The sequence below is a fragment of the Uloborus diversus genome, chromosome 1 (assembly GCF_026930045.1).
Source record: "Uloborus diversus isolate 005 chromosome 1, Udiv.v.3.1, whole genome shotgun sequence".
Classification (NCBI taxonomy): Eukaryota; Metazoa; Arthropoda; class Arachnida; order Araneae; family Uloboridae; genus Uloborus; species Uloborus diversus.
The window spans coordinates 79216687-79240643 of NC_072731.1; the positions used below are offsets into that span (position 1 = coordinate 79216687).

The 23957-nt window shown below is 35.3% G+C and overlaps 2 non-coding genes across 2 annotated transcripts; one reads left to right on the forward strand and one right to left on the reverse strand.

Moving 5' to 3' along the window:
• Window positions 1-18162: 18162 nt before the first annotated feature.
• Window positions 18163-18235, reverse strand: Trnav-aac (transfer RNA valine (anticodon AAC)). Its single transcript has one exon. It is a non-coding gene; the product is annotated as a tRNA-Val (tRNA).
• Window positions 18236-18652: 417 nt separating this feature from the next.
• Window positions 18653-18724, forward strand: Trnaa-ugc (transfer RNA alanine (anticodon UGC)). The gene has a single exon. It is a non-coding gene; the product is annotated as a tRNA-Ala (tRNA).
• The last annotated feature ends 5233 nt before the right edge of the window (window positions 18725-23957 follow it).

The window sequence follows — 23957 nt, forward strand, 5'->3', positions numbered from 1 at the left end:
AAAGAAATTCCAACGTTGTACAGATGTAGCTTCCCTCTGCTTCTTTTCTTCTGTCCTTTACGAGCAGCACATGCGTCACAAGAATGGCACCACTTCTCCACGTCATCCTTCGCCTTGCTCCAGAAGAAGTGCTCCCGAACTTTATTGAGGGTTTTCAAGACACCAAAATGTCCTCCAGTCGCACAACTATGTATTTTTTTCAGAACATCTGAAATCCTTGATCCGGGAAGTAGTAACTGCCACCTAGATGTTTTGCCGTCGTCAGATTCCCATTTTCGGTGTAGCACGCCGTTCCGTAAATGGAGCGAGTTCCATAAAGCCCAGTATCTTTTTGTTGCAGGACTGAAGATGGAAACGTCCTGCTAGCTAGGGCGCCGACTGTCACTTTCCATGAACTCCAAAATTGGTTTTATGTCGGGGTCTTCAAGTTGATCTTTTCGAACTTGGTCGTCACTACATGGATCAGGTTCTGATGATGTTGAAAACACTGTCACCTGATAGGCAGTAGGGCTAGTCGTTCCATACTGTTTCTCGATTCGGGAACAATAGTGGCAATTCTCAGGACAGGGTCTCCTTGATAAAGCGTCTGCATTACCGTGAGACAACCCTTTCCGATGCTTGATCTCCATGTCATATTCCTGGAGCCGTTGTATCCACTTGGCTATCTGGCCTTCCGAATTTTTGAAGTTCAAAAGCCAAGTTAACGAGGCATGATCTGCCCGAAGCAGAAATTTTCGGCCGTAGAGGTAATGATGGAAGTGTTTTACAGCTTTCACTATGGCCAGAAACTCCTTTCTGGTGACGCAGTAATTTCGCTCCGTCGTTGATAAGCATTTGTTCCAGTAAGCGATGACATGTTCGTTGCCGTCTATTTCTTGGGATGAAACAGCTCCGATGCCCTCGTGACTCGCATTAGTGTCGAGGATGAAGGATTTTCCAGGCTGAGGATATGAGAGAATAGGCGTTGATGTTAAAGCCTCCTTCAGTCGTAGAAATGCATCTTCGCATTCTTTGGACCATTCAAACTTTTGCTTGCTGTCCGTCAGCTTATGCAAAGGTCGTGCAATGTTGGAAAAACCCTTCACAAACTTCCTGTAGTACGTGCAGAGCCCCAGGAAACTTCGCAGCTGATGGATGTTTTCGGGACGACTCCAACTCTTGACCGCAGATAACATTTCTGGATCGGTTTGTACACCCTCAGAAAAGGTGATGTGACTAAGGTAGTTCACTTCCCGGTGGAACAAATTACATTTGGATGGGCTTAACTTTAGATTGGCTTCATTAAGCTTTTGCAGCACTTTCCTAAGATTAGCCAGATGTTCTTCGAAGCTGCGTCCCACGATGATGATATCGTCTAAATAGACCAGACAGGATTCGTAAGAGAGTCCTCTTAACACTGTCTCCATAAGACGCTCGAACGTAGCTGGTGCATTGCAGAGGCCGAAGGGCATCACTTTAAACTGCCATAAGCCTTGTCCAGTTGTAAACGCTGTCTTCTCTCGGTCATCAGGGAGTATCTCAACCTGCTAGTAGCCGCTCTTCAAGTCCAGGGTCGAAAACCACTTGTGTCCGGAAAGAGTGTCCAAGGAGTCGTCTATCCGTGGAAGAGGGTAACTGTCTTTCTCGATGATTTCATTCAGCCGTCGGTAATCGACACAAAATCTAGTGGAGCCATCTTTCTATCGGACCAAGACGATGGGAGAGGCCCAAGGACTGGACGAGGGTTCGATGACATCATTCTCCTGCATCTCTTTCAGGAGGGTCTCAACCTCTTCCTTCTTGGCGAACGGTAGTCGTCTTGGATGCTGTTTAATAGGGGGGTGTTCTCCAGTGTAAGTCCTATGCTGCGTTAAATTCGTCCGGCCCACATCCTCCGATGTAGATGAAAACAGATGCTTGAAGTCATCCACCAATTGTTCCGCAGCAGTTCTTTGATCTTTCGATAACGGCGCACTCCCAATTAACTTCGATGTCACGGACTCAGAAGACAGTCTCGGGGACATTGATTCTTCTAATGATGCGGTTTACTGGAGTACAAGTTGCCAACACTTCACCTTTTCGGATATTCCTTGGCCTTTCACTCACGTTGGCGACTCTCACAGAAATTACATCCTTGGAAAGGTCCACAAGCGTAGATGCTACCAGCACTCCTTTTCGGTTATTGCTTAAGATGGGATATTCAATGAGTCCAAATCGAAAACTATTGCTATATTCAATGGAGCCAGGTATTAATGATTCTGACCTTGAGGGAATCGATAAATCTGTTTGGGCTATTATTTTATGAGGGGACTTTACATCACTTTCTGCGGGGAAAACGGCTATGTCTTCTTTCGTCGAGTGCAGCTTATTAGTCTTGAAGTCGAGGTTGAAGTCATACTTCTTTAAAATGTCCAATCCGAGAATGAAGGAGTCCGTGATATCAGCAACAAATGCCGTATGATGGTAAGTGGCATTTCCGAACACAATTTCTAAGTTTACTTTACCTTCAATCTCGATCTTGTCACCTGTCACAGTTTGGAGGGTAACGCAGGGCGGCGTCCATAGAATGTTGAGTTCAAATTGACGAGCCACATCTGTTCTAATGATTGTAACATTGGCTCCAGTGTCAATAATCAGTTCGCAGGGAAACCCGTTTACATATGCGTAAACAAACAGTCCATTACTGCCGCCACTCGTCTATGAAATCTGGAAAACTTTAAGACGGGGCTCATTCTAATTTGGCAACCTCCGCCCCGCGAAATTGCCATGGCTTAGTTTTTCTGCACCTGAGAGGGAGAGGTGCTCTTCCCTCTGGTTTCTTGGCGAGCTTCACAGTTTCTTCGTAAGTGACCCTCACCGCCACATTTCCAGCACTTAAGTGATTGTCCATTTTGGTACTTGGGAGCCGAAGTCCTTTTGAGGATTCCTGCTATTTCTTTTATTTGCTTTTCAAGTTCAGCAAAGCGTGACCAAACCGGATCAGGCTCATCAGTTTTCACGCCGCGGATTGAATGGCGATCCTTGCGGGTTGCTTGTTGGGCGACCTCCAACTTCATCGCGTACACAACAGCAGAATTCTGGTCTTTGACATCTGGAATCCGTAGAACTTTCTGGATTTCCGGATCTCGAACCCCGTCGATGTAGTAGCTGAGTGCCAGGTTGTCTCGAACATCCGCAGGACAGTCGCAAAACGCAAGATGAGACAGTCTCTCGACGTCCGCCGCTAGCTCTTGCAGGGTTTCCCCGGTTTTCTGGAAACGGGACTTCAACTGGAGTCGGCTGAAATCTTTCTGGCACTTCTCGCCGAAGCGAAACTCCAACGCAGATGTGAGGGCGGCGAAATCCAGGCGCTGGCTGTCCGGAAGGGTTTGAAGAATGTCCGCTGCGTCACATCTCAGGGATGCTGCAAGATGGCAGTCCTTGGTAGCATAGTCCCATCCGTTCGCTTCCGCCACTATCACGAATTGAGTTTTGTAAACCTGCCACGAAGTTTTCCCATCAAATGTGGCCAGTTTAAAGGACGGTCGAGCAACCGATGTGGGAGCGCCAAACTGTACAGAGCTACTTTCCGCGATCGCCAATCTCCTTTCCATGTTTTTAATTTTCTCATCCACACGATTTTCAACTGTTGCGATACGGTTTTCTACTGTTTCAAATTTTTCATCAAAAGCATCAACTCGATGCTCTATCTCATTAAATTTATTTCCATCACAGTCTTTACCGAAGTAAGGTCGCTTTTAATTTCCTCTTGGTTAGAAGCTAAATAATTTTTCAGCACCATTAAATCACTTTTCCACTGTTCTTGATTAGCCGCCAATTCATTTTTCAATTGTTCTTGATTAGACGCCAATTCATTTTTCAATTGTTCTTGATTAGCCGTAATGTCATTTTTTACTTGTTCTTGATTTGCAGTAAAACTTGCAGTCAAATCATTTTGTAATTGGTCTTGATTAGCCCGCCAGTTCATTTTTCAATTGTTCTTGATTTGCGGCAAAACTTTCAGTCAAGTCACTTTTCACAGCATTAATTGCTTCCAGAAGTTGTTTTAATTGGTCATCCATTGCGCGAGTAATCACCATAAAAAATAAAGTCAAATTCAAACAGTCTTTATGAAAAAATGTCCAATGTCACACTTACTCCAAGAAAGTCCTGAAGAAGCCCCACGTTGGACGCCAAAATTATAACGGATCCGGTGCGACTTCCAACTTTCTTGAAAGGATGACACAGTTCTTGAGAAAAAGACAGGAAATTTATTTACACTGTGTACAGGAAAGATCGTCAACAACTGCTAAATTAATCATCAGTAATTAAGCAAATATCACTCAACACCGTAAACTCAACTTTTACACACATATTTACTTCCAAATACGAAAAACAACACAGCGAAATGCCTCGCAATAATCAGAGCTAATACACTCTCAGTACAAATTCTCAATCGAAACTGACTTTTTATCTTGCGTTACGGCTTTTTATACACACCGAAAGAGAACTCTCAAATATTCCACAAGATTCCCGAAAATCGTATACCGTCATTTTATTTCTTTTCCATTCAAAAACTTTATCATTCAGAAATGAGGGGACGTATACTTCAGCCGAATGTACGGGGGCTGTATATTCATTACAAGAAACTATTTACAGGTTACGCTACTACAATTATTTTAGATGAAAGATAATTTAATAAACGCCGAATTTAGCTAGATTACGACAAATCACAAAAATAATTACTATTTACAGAATTTGTAACAATATCATCTTTCGGGGGGGGAAGTTTTGTTTGACGATATAATAAAAATATCATTCAGCAAAATTTGGAGTTCCATTAGGTGAATTATTATCATTCGGAGAAATTTGGAGTTCCATTCCGCCCATTGAGAGTTTCCACCCTGATAAAATTTGAATTTGGGGGTGCATCTGAGAAGGCCCATCATTTGGGTAGTTAGGAGACTGGTTTTTATCGTCACCCTCCCTTTTTATTCCAAGATTTTGAAAGCAATGAAATTCTAAAATGAGTGTGGAATAAACCCAACTATAAACACCAATTACTTTCCCTTTTTAATGAGCTCTCATAGAAGATGTATACTTTCAAAACCCAGGAACAAGTTACTACATCTGAACTCCTTGATAAATTTAAAAACTGAAAATATCGTAAATTTAAAGTTTTTTTTTTTTAAATTTTAAAGATTTTTTTTATTTTCAAAGGCGAGAGAGGAAGCTGCCCTACCTTGCCCACCTTTGGATACACCCATACGTAGAGCTGGCTAAAGGCCATTCCTGTCGAGCGAATATTCTAAGCGCTAACCCTTTCACTCTAAACAATCTTTAACAGCTGGCAACCCCCACTTGCAGCCATTTTTGCATAGGCAACCTTAGTTTATCACGCTCAGAAAAAAAATAGCTTTAATTTGATTTATAAATGATGACTATACTTTATGAGTGCATAAATGTGCACCAATAGTTCCCGTTTACATATGGCTGCGAATAGGTAGCGGCCAGTTGCGCAACGGCAACCATAATTTTTCAAGTTCTTTAGGTATATTTCTTTGAAGTAGAGTATAGTTTAACGAATAAATAACGAATAAATACCTTTGTGCTGAAAATTCAAAAAATCAGTTATCCAACGTCAGAAAGCACAAATATTGCAAGATATTGCAGACACGTGTTTCGGTGTTATAAGGAACACCTTTTTCAATGCAAATAAGTTTATTTTAATAACAAATGCGTCATTTTTGCCCCAAAATGTCAACCAATATTAATTTGATAAAAAATACTTGCGGGCACTTCTTGCTAGGCAACCTAGCCAAAACACATTTGCACTTTCATAATGCAATATGAAAATTTGATTTTGACTTCATACTCGATGAGTACAATAATTCTGCAGCCGGATCTTGCACTATCAGCCAAAAGAAATAAATACTTTTTAATAAATCGTTATCGCCCTTACCAGGGCCGGCTCTAGTAGTTCTGCCGCCCTAGGCAATATTGACAAGTGCCGCTCCCTCCCACTGACAAATAATAATATAAAATAATAATACATTAATAAAATAAAAATAATTCTAAAGTGGTTAAAATTAAAGTGAGTTTCTAATTAAATTCCAAACTAGGTTTTGCGTATCCAAGCAATGGTACACACTTTAAATTATCTTTTTTAGCATTAAAGTAGTGCAAACTTATGGCATTGAAACATATATTAATATTTTAAAAAGACTTTTAAGTCACGCAATTTGCCGCCCCTAAAATTAAATTGAATTTCTTGTTAAATTCCGAACTATGTTTTGCATGTCCAAGCACTGGTAGACACTCTAAATTATTATTATTATTATTTTAGCATTTGAAGCAGTGCATTTTATAACGCTGAAACAGACATTCGTACTTTTAAAAAATGTGTTTCAATTTCAAAATTTGCCGTCCCTAAGATCTGCCGCCCTCGGCGGCAGCCTAGGTCGCCTACCCCAAGAGCCGGGCCTGGCCCTTTCACAAAAACAATATAAAATACACATACAACAAAAAAATTAATTAAAAATAAAATAAATAAATAAAAAGAGAAGGGAAGGGGGGCTGCCGATCATTTCTACAAACAATTCGCTACTGTAGTGGTAAATATTTCCGTAGCAAAAGAATTCGCATATCGTTAATAAATTTGACTCTAGCATACATGACATGGCAAGACTGCACACCTTTTTCAAAAATTTAATCCGAAACTCAAGTTCGATTGTAGACTGGGCTCATGTTTTCACTTTCCTCTAAGTCTGAATATCATATGAAAATGTGCTTTGCTGCATGAAAAAATCATATACTATTACTCAAGTCAATCAGAATTTCAAATCCTGAACTTTTTTCGCTATGTGTTTTAACTTTTAATTTTGATACGTTACGTAATTTTGAAAATCATTTGATAGCCCTGAAGATGTCAATGTTCGTGGGGTCTCCTTATCACATAACAAAACCTCTGCATGTGTCTTTTTAAGTATTCTGAATCGTTCAGTCACGCGCGATGATTTAAGAGTTGAAGGGAAAAGAAGAAGCACGTAGCGCTCAGGCACGTAGCTAGAACTTTGTTAAGGGGGGGGGGGGGGGGTCCAAGGTTGCACGAACTTCAAAAGAGGAGGCATGCTAAAGCAGAATTAGTAGCTGATAATTACACAAGACTAAGATAAATCCAATTAAAACTGATCATTAAAATATGATAATTAACTAAAATTAATTAAATAATTGAAATTAATAGAGTCATTAGTTAAAATTAGTTAACAAAAAGTTTATGTTAAGTGGTAAATTAGTTATTTTCAGTTTGTAAATTAACATTAAACTGAAAATTATCACATACAAAGTTTCCAAATATGGGTGAACCTTTGTCCTCCTGAAAATAAGTGATATATTTTCTATTAATAAAAAGGGCACAATAAAAGAAAAACGGAAAACGAAAACTGTTCCAGAAATTACTTGGAAAATGCATGCGATAATTTAATAAAATATTAAAGCTTTGTAATATATTTCAACAAAATATGTACATTTGTACTTATACCATTTTATTTGAAAACTAGAAAGTCACCCGTCAAGGCATGACGGGTGAAAATTGCTTCAACTCTTCTTCATTTGAACGAAGCAATTGCCTGTTTGGTGACATTTTGATAGTTGAAATTTCAACTCTAACACCAGTGGATTAACCCTAAACTCCAGTAGATAGCGTTCATTGTTTTCGTTTCTTCACTCCTCTGATATGACAGTCTTACCAGTAAAACTGTTCAAGTTACCGGATCGAGTTCAGCCTTGTCACAATAAAGCCTTTCCTTGCATGTTAAACATTACCAAAACATATTATCGAATTACATATCATGCCGTGGTGCGAATTCATTGTTGAAACACGCGGGTTACTCGATCATCGGCATTATTTATATGAGGATAAATAAATCTATATCAATGGAGTCGAATGTATAACTATATGAATGTTACATAACGTAACCCTGTCCGATTTGAACAACATTTCAGGCAAAATCCCACAACTCTCTCAACGAAAATATTAACAAGGTTTCATTTAAAAAGCTTGAATTAGTTTTTATTTATTTACATTTATAATATTCTTTTGATAACACGAAATAGAATGATATTTCCAATCTTATCCGTTTTCTAATTATCATTCCTAATCATCAATTAAAAGCTTGAACAAACTATTAACTCTTTGAGGGACGGAGGCTTCCTTCGTTGCAACCATTTTTTATATATACTCTCTTAAAAAATTCCAGCGATTTTAACTCAGACTGACTAAATTTTCACTCCTTTCCAGTGTCGAAAACGCACTTTCCTTATAGGAGTGAATTTCATTCCTTTTGCGGAGCGGTTATTTTCACTCCTTTTGGATAAGCTAATTTCACTCCCTTTTGATAAGTGTTTTTCACTCTTTTTAAGACTAAATTAAAATCCTAAATGAGTGGTTGCTTTCCGTTTTGGAAAGCCGCTATTTCACTCTTTTTTAGAATAAAATAGATAAATTCATTTCACTCTCATTTGGTGAAATTGTTTTTTTAAATGTGTTTTCATGTGCTTATGCTGTGTATTTCAATTTAAAACTGTTTTTAAAATTGTTATTTCATTTGAAAAAAAATTAGGTTAAAAAAGTGTGAAGAAAAAAACTGTTTTTAGTGTTTCCGAAGAGGTTGCACAAAAACTGTATGGTAAGTACGAAGACTTTTCTAATTTATTAAAACTTTAACTGGTAATATTTCTTGAACTACTCGTATATCGTTACAAATCACCCACGTGCAATATTACGTACAGTTCCGAATTTAAAGATTAAAATAAAATTAAACAAACCCACACAGTTCCAAATAAATAGATTTGAAATTTTGAAACTCTATATTGATATTCTCGGTATGCCTTTTAACATTAATAATGTTTTAAAAGTTACCTCAGTTCGAATTAATTTAAAAAGTCACTCATAAATTATGACAAGATACGTTTGAATTCAATTTTGTTTCTTCGGGGCCATTCATTAATTACGTAAGGACAATTTTGGCAATATTTTTGACCTTCCCTTCCCCCCTACTTAAGGGTATGTAAGATTCCCCCCCCCCATCTTACGTAAGATTCTTTTTTTTCTTCAAAATAATAAAATAACAAATATTACGTCACTGGGATCGTTCTTAAATTAACTATTATTATTATTTTTTAAAACCTTTTTGAGTAAAGAAATGTTTACTTAAAGGAATCTAGACCGAATATTTTTTCGACAAATAATTTTTGTATATGATGCGATACTAATTTAAAATAAGACATGCAAAACACAGAGCGATTCTTTTATTATATTTTACTCGTTTCATTCTTTGAAACACAAAACAGCTCATCCTATAATACATACTTTTACCTTCCTGAAGCAAATGAAATATAATATTTGCCAAACCACTTGACCGCGGATTTCTATTTTAAAATATCGCCTTGGAAAATATTAGTAAGAATGGATCTAACCCCCACCCCCCTCCAAGCAAGGGTATGTAGAGAATTTTCCACCCCCTCCCCGTCAGGACACTTATTTAATTAATGAATTGGATGTTACACATATGAATGAGTGTATTGTACAAAGTTTATGATACTCTTTAAAGTTTATTATTCACACAAACAATATTTGATTAATTTAAAATATACGCAGTGGTTGGAGCTCCGACCATCGGGAGCGGATTCGGTATCCGACCTATAGATTTGCGCATGGTCGAGTCTGTAACACCTGCCTAAAATATATATACAGTACACACACACACACCAAAGATGGTAACGACTGTTTCAAATGTCCTATTTTTGATTCGATGACCGAAACAAAATTGTTGATGAAAGTTTCATTCATTTGGAAGAAAAAGTTACAAAAAGTTCGCCGTAACATTGCACGTGGATGATTTGTAATGACATACGAGCAGTTCAAGAAATATTAACAGTTACAAGTTTTAATAAAAAAGAAAATTCTTCGCACTTACCATGCAGTTTTTGTGCACTTCCTTCAGAAACCTCATTCGGCAACAAATATTGTTTAAATTCATTAAATGAAGACATTTAGATAGCGACTTGGTACTCGCGACCAACGTTGGCTAGGGTAAGCCTAACGTGAAGGTATAGAAGCTTCTCCCTAAACAAAATCACGTGACAGAATCGAACCAATGAAAATGTTTTTGAGTCCTTCTTTTAAAGAATGTTTTTATATTTCGCTCATCAAAGGAGTGTTTCCGAATTTCACGCGAATAAAGAAAAGTTTTAGTCTTGGTTTTTTCGTAAAGCGTCTTTTTTCGATAAAGTTAGCACTCAGAAAGAATGAATGCACCCGCAATAGATTTCACTCTTTTTAAGAGTTATTTTTTCGCTCTTTTGAATTAAGAGTGTATATTTTTTCTTTCTTCAGCCAACTGACGCAGTGATTTCAGTTAGCTGGAAAAAAAAAGAGAAGCAAGAAATAAATGGTGTTCTCAAGTGAAGTCGCTATTCCTAAAAGGGTGAAAGCTGTTCGAAAAAAATTTAAGTATCGGAAAAGGCGTATTTTATCATTATTTTTTTCTTTCTAACGGGGCTGTGTTAGAGGCTTTAGCCTTTTGCGGAACAAGTGCGAACCAACGATATGGCATCCAGTCATTCATATGCCACCCTTAAGGCGCGGATGTGAATGTCACAGGAAAATTTGATGCCCAGTTTCCACCAGATGGAGACACCTGAGCTCTCTTCGATGCGAAACTGCAAAAGGAATTTAATTTTGTCAAGAGTATTCACAGTCAAACGACCTAAGGGATCTTTTACATGACGATTAATGGAATGTATACCTAATGAATTAAATTAAGCATCTGTGTAATTTCATTTTAACAACATGTTGTTAATTTTAATAACAGTACATATCATACTTTACGACGCAGGTAATGATTTTTTTTCCCTTCAATACGATGTTAGCAAAACACTCTATTGCAAGAAATAGTAAATATCTTTAGCTTGAAGAAAATAAGTGTTTAAAAAAAAGGCAATATATAAAAGAAAAGCTCAAAAACATTTACCTCGTATTCACCTTTTTTGTTTCTTTGCTTGTAACGCAGTAAATAGCGGTAATTTTCACCTAGTAATTTATAGTTAAATGCACATGCCCGTTTTTTGTTACGTTTAATGCTACCTTCACAATTTACTAAAGATGGATGCATAGATGCTAATTAAATAACTCCTTAATACAAAGCCAGTGAATAACAATCAAAAAATGTGTTCCAATGATGCAAATACAAATATGTTTTATGGAACAACATCGAATAAGATTTTTTTTCGTCAATTAAAAACTAACTGTTTTTCTTTTGGGATCATAGAATCACAATTCAGTAAGATTTAAAAGTAATAATTTCTAATAAATTACTTATTACATGCCTTAATATGGCCGAACTTGCAATTTCATAAACTGATCACAGTAAAATATTCAAGTAATTTTCAATTTAATTTTTCTATACAATTTTTATACCGTAAAAAGTTTGCTACATCAACTTCAAGTTTTATTTATTCATTTATTTTATTTATTTTACCTTCAAACACGATTTTTTTTTTTTTTTTTTGACATTTAATATGCTCAATGATCATGCTTAAATATTGGGGGGAAAACATCAGTAAAAAATCTACGTAATTTGTTACTCAGAAAGGAGAGAGATGTTAAAAGTAATCTAAAAGTTCAAATAAAATTTTTATCAAAAAATAAAATGAATCTGAAATGAACCATGCCAAAAATATAGAGTTAAAATGAAAAAAAAAAAAAAAATCAATAATTATTTTTCTCATCCTCAAACACACGAAATGTGTAGAATTTCTTTTTTCGCTGCTGGCTTAGAATCTAAAATTAGTTTTTAAATGGAAAAACACATTAACACGTAAAATTGCTCGTATTATCAAGAAAACTTTAATTTTCTTTTGCATACAATTTTGTTCAAGATATGTTTCCTATAAGTATGACGTAGATAAAAACTGCGTGTTAAAACAGAAAAGAATCGGAATTCAATTACTGATTCACCAGGAACGCACCTCACTCTGACTGTCTTTCGCACAACATGCGTCTACGAAATCCACGAAAATCCAAAAAGAAAAGAGAAAGAAATAAAGAAAACCACGCCAATGAGAAAGTGGGATACGGCGGAAGTGGCAATAAATGCTTGTTTTTACTTTGCCAATGGCAATTTGATGGACCAAGGAGAGGGGCTGAATTTCAAGGTCACAGGACCCAGCTGGTTTCAAAGTCGAAAGGGACATTTCCCCGTTTCGGACGGAGTAGGTGACACAGCAAAAAGCAGACGAAAATTGGGAACCTGCAGTTGTTGCACGAGGTTCTCGTGTCCTGAATTGACTCAAGCGCTGAGAAAATTGCCGATTACTGGGAATATTTAAGGGGAGAGAATGCTGCCTTTTATAAAATCAGTGTCTCGCGGAAAAATTTTGTTGATGCGAGATGCAACAACTGAGAAAAAAGGAGAGGGGTCTTTCGGGAAGGGGGGGGGGGGTCCGGACCCCATGGACCCACCCCTTGGCTACGTCCTTGTAAGCGCTGATTTAATATCATCCTCAATCCTTCGTTTGCGTCGGGATAAGGCAATTAAAAGATTACTGGCAGTCGCTCAATGGTTAAATTACTTCCGGCGAGATTTACCTTGTTTTTCGCAGAGAAGTTCATCTTGCAGCAAACTTTGGTGTAATTGGTTACAGACACTAGGGCAGCCAGAATTTCTTTCTTGGAGTGGGGTGGGGGGGGGGGGAGGAGGAGACAACACACAATATTTTGCCGCTAGATATTTCTGTGCAAAATCTCCCTAATTTCACGAAAAGTCTCCCTAGTTTTCACTTTCAATGTTGGCAGGTTGTTACCATGTTTCCCTGAAAATTGGACCTAATCAAAAATAAGCCCTAGCATGATTTTTTGAGTAATCTTGATGTAAGCTCTCCCCTGAAAATAAACTCCAATTAAAAAGGATTTCTTATGATGCAACAGCCATAATCAGCGTCTAGTTAACCGACAACAAGATGGGAGCTTTAATCGCACATGATCAAGCGCAGAAAATATGCAAATTTGAAAGGAAACAACGGATAGGCTAGTGACAACTTAGAAATGTTGCAATATAAACTCACAATTAAAATATGATTTAATAAGCTTTTTTTTAAAGCTAAAAAAACAAAAATAAAAAACGTTCAGTTAAAATGAGTGCAAAAAGAGCTATTCCTTCGGGTACACGAAATTTAGTATGAAAGACACTAGGAATAAAATTTTACATGCAAAGATCACGAAAACAGCGATCAGAGTATAATATCTTCAACTAAAATGAGTGAAAAAAGGTTTGTTCTGAGGAGCTGAGTGGTTGGCCGATCGCAAAGCTGATATTCAAGAATTCTTGAGCATCAGCAAATATTTTTCATTATGCATGGAAAAAATAATAATAATAAAGTCATCCTCTAAAGGTACGCGTGCTTTTTACTACAAAAATTAATATAAGATGGGTCCTTTTTTCGGAAAAACATGGTACGTTTAAAGCGATCATTTGTCCCTTATTTATTTAATTTTCGTCCGCATGGCTGCAATTGGAGATTTTTTAAACCAATTTTGAAATTACTATTGAATAAAATACCTTTATTTCAACAGTATCTAAAAAACACCTCTCACGCGAACGTATTTTGTAAATATAAGGCTAAACCTTCTTATTAAAACGAAAGAAGGACAACTTAAATTTCCGATATTTAATGAAGAGACGTCGCTGCTAATCTGCCTTTAAGAATCTGCATGTGTTTTCTTTACACATGAGGCAACAACCAGTCTTATGGATTTTCTTCAATCTCCATAACACACTGCTTCAGCTATAACAACGCTGCTGCTTCTGTCGCCATGGCAACAGAAGAATGGCATGGCTTTCTTGGGTCATCGTGTACGGGAAGGAGTTGAAGGCATCATTTCAGAAAAAGTGGAAAAAGAGATCAGTGATGTGAATTTCAATTTCATCAACCGATATACAGGGCCGCGCCAAACCTGATTGGCGCCGTTGTGCAAATGTCTTTTGAGCGCCTTTATGCAATGACGTTCGAGCAAAATATAGTTAACTCCTGGGGTGAGGCTTTGTAAACAAATGCAATATGGAAAAAAAAATACGTTTGGCATTTAATTTATTAAAATAAAAACAATCTGTTAATTTTCAATTTTGGAACACAGTGTACGCATTCACTTCATATTTCTAAGCTAGTTCAAGTACGGGCGGGTGTAAGGAACGGGCGATTGAAACTGACTTTTGGAATCTGACTTTTTTCCATTGGAAACCTTGCATTGAGCTGTCGTTAAAAAAGAGATGGAAAATTTCAGTTAATCAAAGCATTTTACCCCAACAATTCAAAAAAAAATCTTGCAGTGTGATCGAAATAATTATTGCTAGCTAGTACGCAGCTTAAATTTCTAATACAGTGAAACCTGTGTAAGTTGACCACTTGCGGTGCAGTACTTTGGTGGTCAACTTAGACAGGTGGTCAACTTATAAAGGGGGTAATGTTTTTTTTTTTTTTGGAATTCTTGCAATTGACACCTACTCTTTTTGTTTAACTCACTTTCATTGTTTAGCATTATTTTGAAACAATAATTTAAGATGTTATTCAAATATTTTTAGAGATTATTTTCCCAGAATGACGGATAATGTGTCGTGCAAATTTAAAATTTCAGTAAATTGATCAAAAAAAAAAAAAAAAAAAGCCTTATTGTTTATGAAAAGTTACTCATTTTATATTAATAGTTCCTAAAAATTTATAGCTAATCAAAAATTACAAATTTTTCGCTTAACAACAGAAGAAAAACAAGTTTGGAGAATAAAAGGGTTCTTAGTAGTTTTCCAATGTGGTTAAACTCAAAAGGAGGTTTAGTTATGCTGCTGTTTCATTTAGTTGGTAAAATGCTGGTCTGGCATCAGAAATATTCTTGGAAAGCTTTAAAAAAAAAATAATAATAATAAAAATAATTTGCTAAATAAAATTTTTAAAAATAAACCAAGTGGTCAACTTACAAAGGGTTTTTTACAATACTCCAATCCAAACTTGGTGTTCATTAGTGGTCAAGATAGACAGGTAGTCAAGATAGAGAGGTGGTCAAGTTACAGAGGTTTTCCTTCATTATATCAGATAGGACTAATTTCGTTCCTGACAAAAGCAGTCAACATAGACAGGTGGTCAACTTTACAGGTTTTACTGTATTTGATATACTGTCCAAAAAGCAAGATGGCTGTTTCCGGACATTATATTGATTGATATTTAGTTTGTTTCTGAAGAGAACGTTTCAAAATATAGAAAATTCTGAAAAACCTACTTTACCGAGATAGCGGGTTTTTTCAGGCTGGGCTCGGTTTGACGAACCCGGCCTGTGATATGCTAATGCGTTTTGGAAAAAGAAAATATTTTAAGCATCAAAGTTAACACCGCTCTAAACGTCTCTCTAATTAATAAATAATTATTTAAAGTTTTATGCCGGTCAAAATATGACAACCGAGTACTGAAGAGATATCTAAATTGAAGTAGAGGATATTTCCCCTTAAAATCTGAAACTGAAATCATTTCCGGTAAAATCAAAAATTTTCAAATATGGAACCGTTACAAAAGGCATTGAATTTAAGATCCAAAACAAATACATAGTCCCTCCAAAGTTAGTTTTTTTCTTTAATTTAATGCACAAATAGTTAAAAAGATAAAAGGGGGAGGGAGCATTTTTTTCAACGTATGATAACATGAAACACTAATTACAACGAATTAAAAATCACAAGACTATGTTTGCACAAACTATAATACAAGATAAGACACCTCAAGAACCACATGAAACACTGTAATTACAACGAATTAAAAATAAAAAAAAATACTATGTTTGCACAAATTATAATACAAGATATTTACCTCAAGAACCAATATGGGGATAAGCAAATTTCTTTCTCCTCGTATGCTCAACCTTGTGTAATGAGCAATATAATTTCACTGCCTCAATTAGGAATCATGAAGAATTCCATTTTACTTTTTTGTTCGAGTTTATTCTCCCTTCATTCGAAGCATTTTTGATCGATAGAGCTCGGCGCCTTTTGGGCTCTGGCGCCGTCGTGCGCCGCACGACCTTGCACATAGAGACGGCGCGGCCCTGCCGACATAATGTTTTTTTGGAAATATGAGTATTTTTTCGAAATTTAACGTAACAGAAAACAATAGTTAGCATAATAGGCTAAAACTTGATAGAGATAACGTACCAGAAATCAGTTGCCACAAAATTGTATATATAGTTATCGCAATATATTATTGAACAGAATTGTTCTACAAAACACTATTTAAAGTAGAGATGTTCGTGATGGCACGATGACAAGTTTAAAAGAAAATAACAGTTTCTTAAAAAATACTAAGCACTTTTCATAATGCACTCTAAAGGACAAAATAACTTTTCTGAGTGAGAAAGAACAATTTAAGTATTCCTGTAGTTTTCAGTTATTCCAAGAAAATGACACCGCAAACGAAGAGAAGTGTTGCTCAAATCATGTAGAGGATTTCTTATCATTATCCAGCTTTCAATCATAAATTTGAGTGTTGAAACATGCATATTTTTCTTTATGGGAAAAATTGGTTTGAAATGACTTGAGCACACTTTTCTACGTTAGTGAAGTTTTTTTCTTCGAATAATTGAAAACTACAGGAATACTTAAATTGTCTTTTCTGACCCAGAAAAGTTATTTTGTCCTTTTGAGTGCATTATGGAAAGTGCTTAGTACTTAAAAAAAAAAAATCTGTTATTTTAAGGTTTTTTTTTTTAAACAAAATTTTTATTTAGCGTTAAATTGTACTTTAAGATTAAACGAATCATTTAGTGAAATTTCTGAAGTCTCTAAAGCCCTGGTTTTCCTAGAAGCGAATCGCCGATCTTCGACGTCGCTCCTCGCTGTGACGCTGAAATCCCGTCACCAAATTTGGATTTATTTTTAACGTGCAAAAAATTTTTAAAACATTTCAGTTCAAACAAATACAATTCTCAAAAAAAAAAAAAAAAGATAAAATTCTGCACACACACACACACACACACACACACACACACATATATATATATATATATATATATATTAACAAAGTATTATTTATTCAAATAAGCTTCGAAACGTTCAACACAAAATTTACTCAACTTGGTAGAAAACAGATTATTCTTTCTGCATGCTGGACCGAAGCTCGACTAATGCTCAAAAACTTGTGAGAATATGTGCTAGGGAGTAGCATCAATTTGTTATGACTGTTGGCTCTCCAGTTATAATTCGTTTTGCCCCGTAAAGTGCCCGGATCTACCCTACATCGATACCATGGACACTTCACGGTGAAATTCAATATTCTCCGATTTCAATCTTTCACAGTAACATTATCACTAACCACGGTACATTTAATTAAAAAACATAACTGTGTGTTAATAGTTCTTACAGCGGCCAGATTTCCTTCCAAAATAAGCATTATTTAAATTCACTATCTTGCAGAAAACTGATTTGCTGTTAAGTTCAAAATTTTAAAAATTAAAAAAGGCATGATGGTAGTTTACTTAATTTACAATCATTGTAATACTTTATTCACAGCGGTAATTTTTGTTAAAGTGGAAAAAAATAACTAATGTTAATAAATATTATTAATTATTAATATTATTATTAACATTATATTAATATTATAATGTATTACATATTTAGTATCATAAAAACAATAATATTAATGCGTACATTTTCCAGTTGCTGTTAATAAATATGGATTTCTTATTCAGAAACTAATCAATATTAATATATATGTATTATTTTTTTAATGTTAGTTTAGGTGGAATACAATTAAGAGCAAAAAGTAAATAAATAAATATGCAATAAGTAAATTTCTTTAAACGTATTGCTAAGAAATATTTAAATCTATTCGCACCTTAACAAAGCAATGATATATTTTTTACTTTTCATTATAAATTTTTAAATATGAAAACGGCAACGGGAAATGACTCAGCTGTTAATACGTAAAGAATAAAGTATCGGAGAAGTTAACATGCATTTAATAAATTTTATAAAATATTCTTTTTCTTCAAAAAATACCTCATAGAATCACTCAGTTTTCTAAAATATGTTTCGGAAACACAGCAAAAAAAGATGGGGGACTTACTGGTAACTGTATTTGCTAAGGGGTGAATTCGGTCAAAAAATAAATCACTGTATCTGCCAGGGATCGAACCTGGGACCTTCCGCGTGTTAGGCGGATGTGATAACCACTACACCACAGATACGTGCCGTAGAAAAAGTTTAAAAACGTCACCACATTTAAGTCGTTCGCCGTTATGTTATCATAGTTTTCTTTTTTTTTTGAGAGGCAATGAAGAGGAAGGGTTAATTGCATTTTGTTTTCGAGTTGCTCGATACAACTCTGTGCGCACTTCATCATGAAATTAATAGTAAAACTTAAATTAATATTAAAATACTGATTTTTCTAAATACTTTCGTGATGTCGGAATTTTTTTTAATCAATTCTTAATTTAGTACAATATCAATAACATTTTATTATTGTAATAAATTACTTTTAGATGACAAAAAAAAGGAATTAGTGATCAAAATTAAAAGAACGAAAATGTAGAAAGGAAAAATGAAAATAAACGAGATTTGTTTTTGTGTCAGGCTAACTCACACGCGATATATATAGTCTCGAAGGGGGCGTAGCTCAGTGGTAGAGCGTTCGCTTTGCATGTGAAAGGCCCGGGGTTCGATCCCCCGCGCCTCCAATTATAGTTATTTTTTTTAAACTGATGGATCGAAATTTTTTCTTGTAAGATTTTTTTTCGGAATGGAAAAGCGTAAGAATTTTACTTTTAGTTAAAAAAAATTATTTTTTGAAATTTAGCTTGCAGATGGGGCAAATAATAACTCAATTTTAATGATAGTCAGTTCATTTTTTTTTTCCTTTTCATCCATTCTTTTTAATTTCGGTTTTTGCTCAGCAGTTTCTGTTGTTTTGTAGAAACAGCTATAGACGGTTACAAAGAAGGCAGTTATGTATAACAAACTCTTTGCTAGTATGAGTGTCCAAGACTCTAAGCTCTTTCAGGAAACAAATCAAATTGTCTAGAGTTCGTATTTGACCCTTTAAATTTTCATGTACAAGTGTTACATTTCCTATTCTCTCTTTTTTATGATACATTCTCTCTATTGTGTTGTTTTATTTGCTTTTGTTTTGGAAAGCATTTCGGTCGTGCTTTTATGCCACACCTGCAGCACATAAAAAAAAAAAAAAAAAAAAATATATATATATATATATATATATATATATATATATATATATATATATATATATATATATATATATATATATATATATATATTTTAAATAATGTCTTCAAAAAGTTGATACTTTATATTAATATAAATATTGGTTCCTTACATTCAAATACGTAGTAAATAAAAATTGAAAGCCTACGTTTAAAGTTTCTGGAATGAAGTGCAAATATATGCATGAAAATGTCACACTCGTACAAATGGGTTCAGCGTTCAGCCTTCTAAAGTTGTATGCAGTATAATGAAGTATGACGAGAAACTTCCATATAAGAAATTTAATTTTTAAATCTGTTTACTTCTTTTATTAAAGAATTATTATTTGTAAAATGATAAAATTTGCATAAAATGCAATTTTTAAACCTCTACACTGTTAAAACTACAGGTTGCGTTTGGCGCCTTTCAGGGGTGAAACGTTTGTTCACCTGCGATACCCAATACGGAGCCGGAATAGCACCTCTTACTAGGGCGAAAAATGGGCACCTTTTAAAAGACAGGCAACGCGGGGGAAGAGAAGGAACCTTCGGAGAGAAAAATGGCACCCACCCTCACTGATTTCTGCAGTAGATCCTCTTCCCCCTCCCCCCGATTGTGTGCGTTTTTGAATATTATTGTGTTCTATTTATTGTTTGGGTTTATGATAGACAAAGTCTTGGTACTTTTTTCATTCAATTCATTTTGGATTAAAACTTGTCATTTAAGGCATTTGATCACATTTCAGACTTTCCAACATAATATAGAAGTGTTCATGACTTCAATTCCTTTATCTGAGTTCTAACTCTCATAAAAAAAACCCTTGGATTGCTTAGTAGTTTTAAATGATATTGACATTTACTATAGCATGATACTAAAAAATAAGAATGTAGGCATTTATGGATAATTTACAAGCACAGCCAAAAATATCCAATTATATTACAATCACGGAAAAATCAAATCGTTTCATAAAATGCAGGCGTTTCATAAACGTTCAAAATATTTTAATCAAGAGTAACATATTGATACGTATTACATAGTTCAACATTTGAATATCCTATTTAGACATAAGTAATCTAAAAAAGCACTTTTTTTTTCTTTGTTAAATGGAAACTTTTTTGACATTAAAAATCAAAACAAATTTTTAGCATCCTACATAATGAAAAGCATTGGAAACAGAAATGAGAGAGAGAGAGAGAGAAAAAATAAACGCGTCTAGACACTGCATTCGGTTTTTGAAATAACACCAACGAAATATTTTCACGTAATGAGTCATGTCATGAAACACACAGAGAGATTTCTTTTCAAAGCTTTTTTTTTTCTTTGACGTCTACGCAGTTATTTTATTGAGAAGATAAAGACATTTAGTCGATCTGCTGTAGCAGTTAGTTACATCATTGAATTTTCATCCCGGTTACTTATTAATTATTTCGTATTGCTAACAATAAACAATTTTGGGGAAAATCCGTGAGACCGCTGACGTGACAAGCAATGAACACCATATATTAGTGCACGTGATAAAAAAAAGCCATACATCACTATGTTAGAACGGTTAACTATAAACAATAAGCTGTACTCAGTTTACTTTGTTGAAACACATCTCTGAAAACACTAAAAGCCTGTTGGAAAGCCTTAAATGCTATACCATGATTAAATTCCTGTACTTACGCAAGGTTTTTGAAGGTTTATCTCAGAAATGTGGAATTTTAATCCAGTTCCGTAGTCGATTCAATGTGAAAATTTAATGTACCAACAACTACGTTGCAGCATCGTCGTCCGCCATAAAAGTGGCTGAATTGAACTTATGCCGGAGTGCACAGCGCATGTCCGAGCGAGGCACCTTTGCGGAGGAAAAGAGTTGCTATTGGCTACTGCGTGAGCTGATGGCCCTTCATTACCTTCTTTCATCCACTGAGGTGCTAAAAGATATCGGAACAATATTTCCTAGTCTCTATGGCACCCTGTGACTCCGTCTTTGCACCCTACGACGGAAAATCGCACCCAGCTGGCACCTCTGATTATAACAGTGTATGCTCCCCCAAACACCTTTACCAATAAAGCGAACTAAATTAAGAAATATATATAACTAAACAAAATGCTATTCTTTAGCATAGTTATTCCTAGGGGAAAAAAAAAGATTGAATCGATTATAATTCTTGAAACCGTAACCATTTTTAAACGATGTTTTGTTGATTTTCTGAAAATTCCCAATTTTGTGCTAAATTTTGAAAATGTAAAATGTGAGGAATTTCTTTCTTTCTTTTTTTTTGCAAAATTCTTTTGGAATAGTTCATATCATATGTAATAATATGTTATGTTCATGTGGCACTTCAGAACTGCCTGTCCGATTTCAAATGAAATGCAGGGGCTGCGCAGTCGGAGTCGGATTGATTCATGGGTAATGGAGTCGGAAGTCGGGAGTCGAAGGCTATTAAGTCCACGAGTTGAAGTCGGCCATTTTGTCCGCAACTCTGCCAGGGACTACCGGGTAAGAGTCGGAGTCAGATTCATTTGGGGGTAATGAAATTGGAGTGAGAGGGTAGAAAGATTCAGGAGTCAGAGTCGGAATCGCTCATTTTCCCTCAGACTCCGTCATGTTTAACTGGCACAAGGTCAAGAACCGTTATTGGAAAAGCAAAACGGCTTTTCAGAGGCGTGCGCACGGGGGGTCACCAGGAGTACCGTGAGCTCAAATAAATAAATAAATAAAATAAATAAATAAAAGATTAAAAGTCCGAAGCGCCATAATGTTTTCCTGTAATGTGCAGGTGGCTGAAATGAGAATGAGGTGGCTGAGTGTGGCTTAGCAAGGCAGCGCCAGCTTCAGCCTCCACATCACACACTCAGCTTTCATCATTTCTTCTTGTAAGCGTATTTCCGTAGCCTACGAGGATGCATGGTACTTCATTTATGTTATGATTTAAGAAAAAAAAAATGAAACGGGTGCTACATGGATGTGCTTCACGAAATCAATTCAGGTTCTAAATTTGAATGGGAATTCTTTTTGATACCCCTCAAATTGATTTTACCCCCCCCCCCCCTTTACACGAATGCAAGTCTTAACATTTTAACATTTAGAAAAAATTATCAAAGAATATTATGCTTTTCATGAAAGAACAATAAATATGCTCGCGTGAAAATGTAAGGTGCTCAGTGGAGTAACTATGGAGTCGATTGCGTCCCCGGTGAACTCTAAGGATGGCGCTCTCCCCCCACACAGTTTCATGGAAATTATTTAATGAAAATAACATGTAGCAATTCATTATGAAACGTTAGTAAGTAAAATATTCACGTAGAAGTAGGGGGAATCCGGATCCGGAGATTTCTCCCTTAGAAAAGCCTCGAAATTACATTTGTAAAATGCAGTTTTAGACGATGTTTGATAAAGTAGGTCTTGGGGAATGAGAGATTCTGGATCCCTCCCCCGGTAAATTTTGCAACTGAATTTCTAAAAATGCTGTTGTACATCATCTTCTAGTTTAGAGAGAGGGGATTACGAGGGTTCCCCCCTCTCTAATTTTTGAAACCATAGTTCGAAAAACGCAGTTTTAGACGATTTCAGGTAATGTTTAGAGGTAGGAGAGATTCAAGGTCCTCTCTAGAAACTTTTCGAAATTGAAGCCCTAAAAATCCTTTTTTAGTCTTAAATATACCTTTTATAATGTTAGATGAGGAGTTTTCGAGGACTCTCACTCGGAACATTTATGAAATAGCCAAAATTTAATACTATATTGAATGGTTTTCACGAGAGAAGGGGAGACAATCCCCATGAATATTTTTGAAGTTGTCGCTTTAAAAAACATAGATTAAGTCAATCTTTTGTAATATTTCTGGGTGGAGTTTGCTTTTTTTAAATTTGTAATACATATTGTATCTTATTTGAGTAATGCTTCAAAAATATTTCTTTTCCCAATCGAAGTTAAAAATGCCACCCCCTTTCCAAGAGGAAGTAACCGTCTCTCAGCCCCCCCCCCCTCAAATACTCAAATACGATACTTAGACCATTGAGAGATAGACGAAGCGTTCCATTCATTCGCTATTTATTGTATGCGCTGAAGCAGGAGTAAGGGCGACAGGTGTTATCTTCGGGGGGAAAACATCAAATAATTTCGCCGGCGTGTACCACGTGCATCAAACCAAATTTATGGCGTAGAATGGTTTTTTGAGAAAAGTTGATCTAAATCGCGTTTTTAAAAACCTAGAAAGCCATGTGTTGATTACGAAGCGGAAGAAAATCATGTCTCTAAATTGCCTAAATTAATTGCCGACTAATATTTAAATACTCGAATGCATCACTTTGTGAAAGATATCAGTGAATCCAAAAGTACACCAAAAGTATGCAGCAAATGCACAAAATTTATTTTGTTTAAAAATCATTTAAAAATATCTGTTTTTCTCGAATTAATTTTATTAGCAAAACATTTTTTCTCTAAACAATTACAAATGTTGAAGATAGCATATTTGGATAATGTTGTTTGAAAGTTGAAAGACTTGAATTGGAAAGTGAGAATTAATTTAGATATAGAATAACGTCTAACTTAGCAACTTAGCAAAAAGAAAAAAAGATATTATATATATATATATATATATATATATATATATATATATATATATATATATATATATATATATATATATATATATATATATATATATATATATATATAAAATTAAGCAAACAGAATTACAAATATTAAACAAATTATAAATAAG